This window comes from Panthera tigris, chromosome X, assembly GCF_018350195.1.
Source record: "Panthera tigris isolate Pti1 chromosome X, P.tigris_Pti1_mat1.1, whole genome shotgun sequence".
NCBI lineage: Eukaryota > Metazoa > Chordata > Mammalia > Carnivora > Felidae > Panthera > Panthera tigris.
In genome coordinates, this window is record NC_056677.1 from 45475016 (window position 1) to 45485353 (window position 10338).

At 48.0% G+C, this 10338-nt stretch overlaps 1 protein-coding gene across 13 annotated transcripts in view; it reads right to left on the reverse strand.

Annotated features, from left to right (window-relative positions):
• FAM156A (family with sequence similarity 156 member A) overlaps positions 1 to 311 on the reverse strand; it is a 45982-nt gene extending 45671 nt beyond the window's left edge. For all 13 annotated transcript variants that reach the window (XR_006213365.1, XR_006213364.1, XR_001511317.2 and 10 more), the window contains exon 1: positions 85 to 311. The gene's annotated coding sequence lies outside the window, so the exon portion shown is untranslated. The remainder of the gene's footprint in view (positions 1 to 84) is intronic.
• Positions 312 to 10338: the final 10027 nt, after the last annotated feature.

Below are 10338 nucleotides of genomic sequence, written 5' to 3' on the forward strand. Positions count from 1 at the left end.
TCGGTAGGATGGATGGCGCCGTGCCAAATGCGCCCGACTAGGCTTGTGACCGAGTTAGGGCTGAACAAGACTGAAAGAGCTCACGTGAAGACAGTTGCACAGTCACGGCGCGCGTCCAGCGCCAGACTCTGGCTACAAACGAGCTGTTGCGCCGAACCTCGCCACCGACTGGGACAGCATCTTCAGCCCCTCGGGGCAGTCAGTCGGAGAGTAGTTCAACTCGGAGAAAAACTGCGCCCTCTGAAAAGCCCCACACACACAAACACACCCACACCCACACCCACACCCACACAAACACACACACACCCCTCGCCCAGAGCTCCTGCCCTCGTTGTGCCTGACCCCGCTAGATAGCCAATGGGAACGGGGTAGACGAAGACAGGGGCGGGGAGTAGGGAGTTTTTCCGGAGCCATTTTGCGCCCCGGAAGGGCTTACTCTGGCACACTCTCTCCCGGACCAATCATCACCTAGAAAGTCTCTGACCTCGCCCCCTATATATATAGGAGAGCCAATCTCTCACCTCGTTGCTGCCCAGCTGGACGTAACCATGTAGAAACGGAGGGGTGGAGTCGGCGAAGTGCAAATGAATAAAGCGGCCTGAGACCCGGTGTTCACATAGGTTCACATGGGCAGGAAGAATGGAGTGGAGCGAGTGGGGAAGGACCTGGCGGCGCCATTAGCGCCTCCGCTGCGACCTGTGGCTGATGCCACACGCTGTATAAGCAGACCCTCAGTACTGTCACATACACAATGGATTATTCCAAAATCGGAGTCCCCTCTCTAGTGGTACCTCCCGGAGTGGACGGTCCTGCCTCTGTGGCCCTGAGAGGTGTGTCCAGTGACGCTTACCGTTCCAGCTCGCGCGCCCCTTAGTGGCGCGTACCTGGAATGGCTGGTCGATGCAGATGCCCACGGACCGTTCCAGGCTGGTCCCAAAGGGAGGGAGGGCAAAGCCAGGGTGTAAACCCCAGCTCGCTGCAGTGGTGGACTCGGGAGAAAGTCTTCCTGCGCTGAAATTTACCTGTCTCCGGTGGCCGCCAGTGTAATAGGGAGCGTTAAAAGTGATTTTTTTTTTTTTTTTAATGCGGTAGGCGTTGTGCTGGCTTGTGCCTCCGTGGGCAATGCAAACTAGGTCTAGTGGGGGAACAGGGGCAGGAGGGGTAGAGCACGGGGATGGTGTTAGAGGTCTGCTGTGTGTCAGGCCTTTGTGATTGACTGTCAGTAATAAGTCATTTGTTTCTGTTAGGGAAAGGGCCATCTTCCAGGGGCCCCAAGGACACTGAGAAAGTGATATAAAGACTGCGGACTTTGTCAGCATCCTGCCACCCGTGAACATGTTCCCTAGGAGAATCCTTTGGCCTGTGTAGCTATGCGTCTCACCACAGCCTTGTACTTATTCATTCTCTCATTCATTCATTAATTCCCTCCAAATTATGTGTCAGGCACTATTATGGGTGTTAGGAATACGACCGCGTGGAAACAACAACAACCCCCCCCCCTTGCTCTCATGGAGCTTGCATTCTATTGGGATCATACAGCACAAAAATGTAAGTAATATGTCAAGTAATTTGGCAATTGCGATTAAAATTAAATCGGAATAATGAAATAGAGGGGGACAATTTTTAGAATCAGGTCAAGGAAGGTCTTTCAAAGAATGTGACCCTTGAGCAGACACCTGGAGATGAATATCTGCTAGAAAACAATCCCAGACAGAGGTAGGAGCCAGTAGAAAAACGCAGGAGTGGAACTCAGTGCAGGGTGTATGAGGTACAGTGAGGAGGCCACTGTGGCTGGCCAAGTATGGTTGAGGGAGAGAGGTAGGAGACAAGGTGAGAGAGGTAATGGGGGCCAGATAGTGAAGCACCTTCAGGGCCATGGTGAGGAGTTTGACTATCGTGTTTGAGCCATGGAGACTTTTTGTTGGTTGGTTGGTTGGTTGGTCGGTTGGTTGGTCGGTCGGTTGGTTTTTTAGCAGAGAAGCCCCTATTTCAGAAGCCCCCTTTCAGAGGCCAGAGGCCCAGGCCACCCAATACATGGGGATCAGCTCCTTGCTTGCCCTAAGGGAGAACCTTTTTTCTACCCATCTGCAGCTGAACATGCCTTCTTGGACAGCTCCATAGACTCGTGAGCAACCCCCTAACAGTTCCCCATGAGTATCCATGTCAAAGGATGATAGCCTCAGGAGAGGCCAAGCAAGGGTCCTCTTGGGTGAGTGAGGTCCCACCCACGTGGGTGGGCAACAGAGACAAAGTTTCAGGCACAGAGAAGACAGAAAGGAAGATAGCATTAGAGAGACTGAGACAGAGAGACCATCTGGCAGCACCACTGTCCCCACTGAATTAGTACCCACCTATGGGCTCCCAGCTCTGCTACTGGATGATGTGCCTGTCTCTCCAGAGGAAAAGACGCCCCTCCCCAGGGGTATCTAGGAAATACCTCAGCAGCCTGTGGTCTTGGTCTCAGTCCCACTGCTTTGACATACATCAGGACCCTCTGCCTATAAGGACAAGGACACATTTCAGGTATGGGGAGGCTTATGCTGTACACAGGGTTGCCCACACCCCCTCATGACCTTGACTGCCCTCCTTCCGATCTCAGTGCCCAAAAGTGCTGCAAGGAGGGAAGTGGGGGCAGGAATCTCTAGGTTTGCTTGAGGCTTTGTGAAAATTGGTGCATTTGAGGTGCTTCCCTCACCTGTCTACCTTCTACCACCACCTCTACGTTTGTGCATCAAGTATTGTGCCCGGTAACGGGGCATGTGAGTGAGTGCCAGAGAGGGACAGACATCCTGAAAGTGAGTCAGTTAGAGGGTCCTTGTGGCCATGCACTAACCTCAGCTTTCCCCCTTCCTGGTCACCTCCTACCTGGCCTTGCTGTGCTGACGTCTCCCTGCCTGCTTCAAAAAGCTTAAGTTACATCCAGTTCCTCCCTCCTCAGGAGCTTAGATTGGCCTCCCTTGCTGGGCCTCAGGCTCCTCACCTGCAAATAGCGACCTTCTCCGTGAGGATTGGGCAGATCAGCTGAGTTAGTACATGTCCATAGGTTTGTCACAGTGGTTGGCCCCTAGCAAGGATGGGAGTAATGCTAACAGATATTCCTTTGACCTGTATTGTTACCATGGGCTCCTAGGGGCTGTGTATGGCTGAGGAAAGGCCCTCCCTGAGGATGGGGGCCCTAAGCCCTCATCCCTAGCAGGGCAGGCATGGGGGAAAGCACAGCAAATGTGAAATCCCAGGCCTAGTGCTAAGCCCTGTGAGAGTAAGGTGCATCCTGCCTTCCTCTCAAAATCATTCTCAGATGCAGATACATGAACATTTCAGAGACCCACCCCTCTGGACAAAGACTCCCCCAAATAGTTCAGAGACCTCATACCCTGGGATAGAGGCTCACAAATCATTCAGAGGCCTCTCATCCTAGACCCCAACCACAAACAGCTCAAAGATGTCACATGTGACAACTAGACTCCAACCAGCTGAGAGGATTCCTAGTTGAGGTAATAGCTCCTTTTCAGCTCAGCGGCCTCACACACCCACTCACAGAGACTACAGGCTGCACCCTGTGACACAGAGCCACAAATCTTCAGCTCAGGGCTGCTGTGTGGGCCGTGACAGTGAGTCTCTGTTCAGTCCACCCTATGGGGGAGAGGCCTGGGCTCTTGCAGCCCTCGCTGTCTGCAGTCACCACCACGTCATCAGGAAGGCAGGTTCACTCCAGGGATGCGGAGGTCTCTTAGACTGAAGGATTCTGAGAGACATCTCAGGTCTGGATCCTGGGAATGACCATCGTCTGACCCACCCTGGTCACCTCTGATCATAGAGACTTCTGCATCCTGCCCCACGGGGTGTTAAGGTGAATCCCAGATCCACAAATGGAGGTCATGGATCCTGTCGTCTCTGCCATCTCTCCGCGCCCACTGTGGGATACTGTATCCCGGAGAGAGGGATACTGTATCACTGCCTCTGGCAACCCCTTTAAATCCCTCTGATCATCCCTGTCCTTTCCCTAAACCCCCTCTCCTGGTGGCAGCTTCTTCACCTCTTCCCTCTGCTGAAATCTCCCTGCTCCCCTTGCCAGCCACCAGGTGTCCCCTTCTCCCCCAGGAGCCTCTTTAGCCCCCTCCTCCAGCCCTAGTCTTGGGCCTCAGTTACACCCTGTCCCTCCTGTTTTTGTCCTGTCAACCAGCACCCCAGTTCTACCTCAGAGGACCCACCCAGAGCCTTTCCTGCTCCCTGCAAACGCACAACATTGTGCAGGACAGAGGTCTTCCTGCCACCATGTAGGGGTCTGTAATAATGTCCCTGTTAGGGAGGAACGGAAAATTCTCCAGGATTCAGGTCAAACTCCAGCCCTGGACTGGGGATCCAGGGCAGTCCCCCAGGGCTGGAGGTAAAGGGAAGGTTTTCTGAGAAGAGGAGCTGGGATGAGTGTCCCATCAGGAGGTGGGATGACACTGTGCAGGTCTGGGTCTGTGAGCACAGAGAAGGGACCCTCGGGGGGACTGGGGGAGCATGATCACAGGAGTGCTCCAGTGGCTGTCCTCATGGGCTTTGGCCTCTGGCCAGCTGTGCCCCAAGGCTGCTGGACAGCCCAAGCAGAGGCCAAAGCCCATGAGGGCAGCCACTGGAGCACTTCTTAGGAGTTTTTGATTCCAACCATCTGGAGGGCATCATCACTTGCCTTCCTTCTGACCCCTTTGCCCTCTTCGTGTGTGTTCCCAGTATTCACTGCCCACAGCAGCCCTCTCTGATTCCTTCTCTGAGTTTTCAGCCCCAGCCGAGGCCCCTCTGGAATGGACCACTCCATGCCATACCCCATCCCCAGCAGTGGTCAGGAATTTGGGTTCTGGTGTTTTCCTGAGTGCCAATCTCAGCTTGTTCTCTTCATATCAGCTGTGTGACTGGGGATTTTCCCTTACTGTCTCTGTGCCTCAGTCTTCTCCACCGTGAAATAGTGTCAATCCTCATAGGTTGTAGTGAAAAGCAAATGAGATGACCCTAGCAGGAGTTTTCATAGCGCCTGATGCAGAATAAATTTGTGATAAACATTAACCAGGATCATTATTGTTTTTGTCAGTATTGTTTCCACAGATGCCCTGTTTTAACCATCAGTTAACTCCGTTAATAGCCATAACATCTTTGGGAGGTGGTTATTATTATTAATCACTGTTTTACAGATGAGTAACTTATACTATGTATGAGCTAACTATCTTACTGAAGCTCACCAGAGCCAGGAGGGGAGATACCAGCACCCACTCCCAGGTATGTCTGGCCCCAGAGCTCCTGCCCATAACCCCTGGCTGTGCCTTATTCCACAGCAGTGTCAGTGACAGCAGTAGCTGCTGGCATTATAAAAGTAGCCAAAGCTGAGCAAAGACCCTGAAACAAATATGGTCCCCACAGCATGAAGTGGAAAGACTAGATATCCAGAGTACTCTCAATCTCAGTGAGTCACTCCTCCCTATACATGTCCCGTGGGCTTGTTTTCCAGGGACTTCTTAGCCACTTGCAGGATATGTCCAGGGATGATGCAAGCAACATGCACCTCTCCCTGCACTGCTGAGTGGGACATGCTGAGGCCCTGTGTTCTATGGACTCTCTGCCTCTGGACCCAGCTGAACATTCACAGCCTCCTTCCTGGCACTCTCCCCTTTGAGTGGGTGCAGTAGCCCACATTCACCCCGATTCTGTTAGTAGACCAGTTGATGAGGAAACTTAAGTACCAAGGGGTTAGATCCCCTTGCTATACCAACGGGTTAGATCCCCTTGCTAGTCCACAGCAAAGCCTGCACCTTGTGACTCTAGGTGTATTGACCTAAAACAGTATTCCTTTCTGCCTCTAGTAGCAGATGTTCTTTAATGGTGCCCACATGCCACATGCTTTACACACAATTCTGTAACATCCTCATTATCATAAATAGTGGTAATTGTTAGGGTAGCAACAACTGTTACACCCTTACACTGACAGAACTCTGGGAGTTTCCTTGAACCTCTTCATCACAGGACACACACATGTCACATGAGAAAGACAGCCAATCCTATTAACACAGCATTCAAGGATTAGTTCAAGACTGACAGGATTTGGGGGCACCTGGGTGGCTCAGTCGGTTAGGCGTCTGACTCTTAATTTTGGCTCAGGTCATGATCTCAGCGTTTGTGCATTTGAGCCCCATGTTGGGCTCTGTGCTGATAGCACAAAGCCTGCTTGGCATTCTCTGTCTCCCTCTCTCTCTGCCCCCCCCCACCTCTGTCTCAAGAATAAGTAAGTAAATTTTTTTTTTAATTTGATTTTTTTTAACGTTTATTTATTTTTGAGACAGAGAGAGACAGAGCATGAACGGGGGAGGGTCAGAGAGAGGGAGATACAGAATCCGAAACAGGCTCCAGGCTCTGAGCTGTCAGCACAGAGCCCGACGCGGGGCTCGAACTCACAGACCGTGAGATCATGACCTGAGCCGAATTCGGCCGCCCAACCGACTGAGCCACCCAGGCGCCCCATAAATAAGTAAATTTTTTTAAAAAAGACTGACTTAGGATTTGGATCTGGCCATGATGGAGAAACAGGCCTGGATTTATCCTCCCACTTAAAATAACTAAAAAAACTGGAACAGACAATTCTTGGATCTGGTACAACAGGCAGTTCAGGTCACTGATACCTGACAGAAGGGGGGAAATGAGGTGAGTAGTATAATTTTCCCCATCTTACTGCCTGGAGAGGGTTTTCGGGCATCAGTGCAAGGAGAGGAAACCCAAAACAGAGGCCCATGGTCTCCCCAGAGTTGAGGAAGCAGTTGAGAATTCAGGGAGGCCAAGACAAGGAAAATTCCGAGATTAGAGGACCAGAGAAAAGAGAGCTGCATGGAGGGGGAGAGAACTGCAGAGAGAGAGAGAGTGCAGAGAGAGAGAGAGAGAGAGAGAGAGAGAGAGAGCACGCTCTGGAGATCTGCATAGGGCTCCCCTAGAGTCTCCAGCTGAATTCTGATCAGTGCATATGTGTGAGGAAATTACCCAAGCAAGGGAAAAGTACCACCAAAAAAGAATGTGTGGAGCAACCCCAGAGTTCACAGAGGGACGGAAATAGTTCATCTTCTCACCTGCCAGAAGTGAGAAAACCTCAAAATATGCAGGGGGTTGGGTAGATCTCACAGCTAGTTATTACCTCAGTAGTTGGGAAAATTTACCGTGGACTAAAGGCTGTTCTGGTCACATATAATAATGCTTAAAAGCAAGCCTTAAAAGGATAAAACGGTTTCCAGGTAACTTATCTGCATCCCAGCACAAAGCTCAAAATCACTTAAAGGAATTATTACTGTTATTATAAAAACCAGAACCCCACAGGTAAAATTCACAATGTCTGGCATCCAATAAAAAACTATTGGGGGGGGGCGCCTGGGCAGCTCAGTCGGTTAAGCCTTCTACTTCAGCTCAGATCATGGTATCACTGTCCGTGAGTTTGAGTCTCGTGTTGGGCTGTGTGCTGACAGCTCACAGCCTGGAGCCTGCTTGAGATTCTGTGGCTCCATCTCTCTCTGACCCTCCCCGGCTCAAACTCTGTCTCTGTCTCTGTCTCTGTCTCTGTCTCTCTCAATCTCTCAAAAAATAAATAAACTTTAAATTTTTTAAAAAAAACTATTAGGCATGCACAGAATTAGAAAATGCAACCAATAATGAGGATAAAAATCTATCAATAGAAAGAGATCCAGAAATAACACAGGTGATAAAGTTAACAGATGTAGACATTAAAACAGCTATTATAGATGTATTCCATGGGTTGAAGAAGATAGAAGAAAGAGTGAGCATGTTAATAGGAGACATAGAGTTATTTTTAAAAGACTCAAATGGAACTGCTAGAGATCAAAAGTACATGGTCTGAGATGAAAATTACTTCTCATAAGATTAAAAGCAGATTTCAGAAGAAAAGATTAGTAAACTTGAAGACATAATGAGATTTTTTTTTTAACCTTCAGGGACACCTGGGTGGCTCAGTCGGTTAAGTATCTGATTCTTGACTTCGGCTCAGGTCATGACCTCATGGTTCATGAGATAGAGCCCCCCATCAGGCTCTGTGCTGACAGTGTAGAGCCTGATTTGGATTCTGTCTCTCCCCCTCCCTCTATCCCTCCCCCATTCTCTCTCTCTCAAAATAAATAAATAAATATTTTAAAATAATTTTTAAAAACTTTCAAAATGCACACGTGGGGGGAATAAAGCTTTGTTAAAAATGAAGTGGAATCAACAATAGCCAAACTACGGAGAGAGCCCAAATGGCCATCGACTGATGAATGGATAAAGAAAAAATGTCATATATAGAAAATGGAATATTAGTCAGCCATCAAAAAGAATCAAATCTTGCCATTTGCAATAACATGGATGGAGCTAGAGTGTATTTTGATAAGTGAAATAAGTCAAGAAAGACAAATACAATATGATTTCACTCACGTGGAATTTTAGGAACAAACAGATGAACATATGGGAGAAGGAGAAAAAAGAGAGGGAAACAAACCACACGAGACCCTTAACAAGAGAACAAACTGATGGTTGATTGGGGGAGGTTGGTGGGATATGGGCTAGATGGGTGATGGGTATTAAGGAGGGCACTTGTGATGAGTACTTGCTGTTGTATATAAGTGATGAATTACTGAATTAATTCCTGAAACCAATTAATCCTGAAACCAATATTGTACTGTATGTTAACAACTAACATTTACATTTTAAAAAACCTACTACACTAATATAAAACAAAGCATAAAAAGAGGATACTGGGGATGGAGAACAGATGGGCCAAATAGAAAACAAATAACAATATGGAATATGTAAACATAGACACATCAATAATCATATTAAATATAAAGGGTCTAAATGACTCCATTAAAAGACAATGATTGTATGGTTAAATAAAAGCGCAAGACCCAATTACATACTGCATGAAAGAAACCCAATTTGAATTTGAATGTAATGATACAAACAGGTTAAAGGAAAAAGGGTGGGCCACTCAGGGGATTCCACTTCCAGAATGGCAACACAAAGAACTCTGTGGACCTGTTCACCAGCAAAGAAACTAATAAAAATTATTGTTTTACAACCAAAACATTTAAAGTCCCCAGAAATTGTCCTAAAAGAATACAACAAATAAGGAAACGTTTAGTCAAGAAAATCTATTAAACCTCACAGTGAGAGTCTGTGGCACTTGAGCCATGACCCACTCCATCCTCCACCCCAACTCAGCTATAGGGAGGGTCCACTTTGGGAGGATGTGGCCAAAAAAATTGGAGATCCCTCTCCATTCAGCTCCCAATCAAGGGATACAGGATCTCACTGGAAGGGGCAGGACGCCAGGATTTCTCATCCACTCCCTCTCCAAGTTGCAGAGGCCAAATTCCTGGTAAAAGCATCTGAAAGTTCTGGTGTTCCCGTCCTCCATCTAGCCCCCACTCATAGAGTGGAAAACTTATCTCAGGCACAACAGGTCCCAAATACTAGAGCCTCTATAACCTTTGCCCCAGCCCACACGTGAGAAGAAGTTTCAGTTGGGAAAGGCAGAAGTTACAACCCTTACCCAGTGCCTGGAGCAGTGGCTCAGAGATTTTGTCCAGGGAGAGAGGCAGTTCCTATGGGAGAACTCCAAGTTATCCTCAAAGGAAGTAACTTTATTTGAAACAGAATTTGGAGAAGTTCAAACTCAAGTATACTCTGAGACTATGGAGATCCTGCTGGTAAGCGGTTAAGAGGAGGCTGGTAGCTCCATGAGAGCAACAAGCTAAACTGACTAGAGGCTCTAGCCAGGGCAGTTAGGTTGGGCCCTAAATCCAATGACAGGTGTCCTTATAAAAGAAAGGCAAAGGGAGATTTGAGACACAGAGAGGAAGGCAATGTGAAGACAGAGGCAGAGATTGGAGTGATGCATCTATAAGCCAAGGAATGTCAAGGATTGCTGGAAGCCACCAGAAGCTGGTGAAAAGAGGCATGGAACAGATTATCCCTCAGAGTCTCTACAAAGAGCCAACCCTGCCTACATCTTGATTTCAGACTTCTGCTCTCCAGAATGTGAGAGAATAAATTTCTATTGTTTAAAGCTATCAAGTTTGTGGTAATTTGTTATGGCAGCCTTAAGAAACTAATACAACCATATGGTGGACCATAAAACAAATCTCTGTAAACTTAAAAGATTGAAATCATACAAAGTCTTCTCTCTCAACGCAATGGAATTAAATTGGAGATAAATTTTTATTTTTTATTTTTAAAAAAAATTTTTTTTAACATTTATTTATTTTTGAGACAGAGAGAGACAGAGCATGAATAGGGGAGGGGCAGAGAGAGAGGGAGACACAGAATCTGAAACAG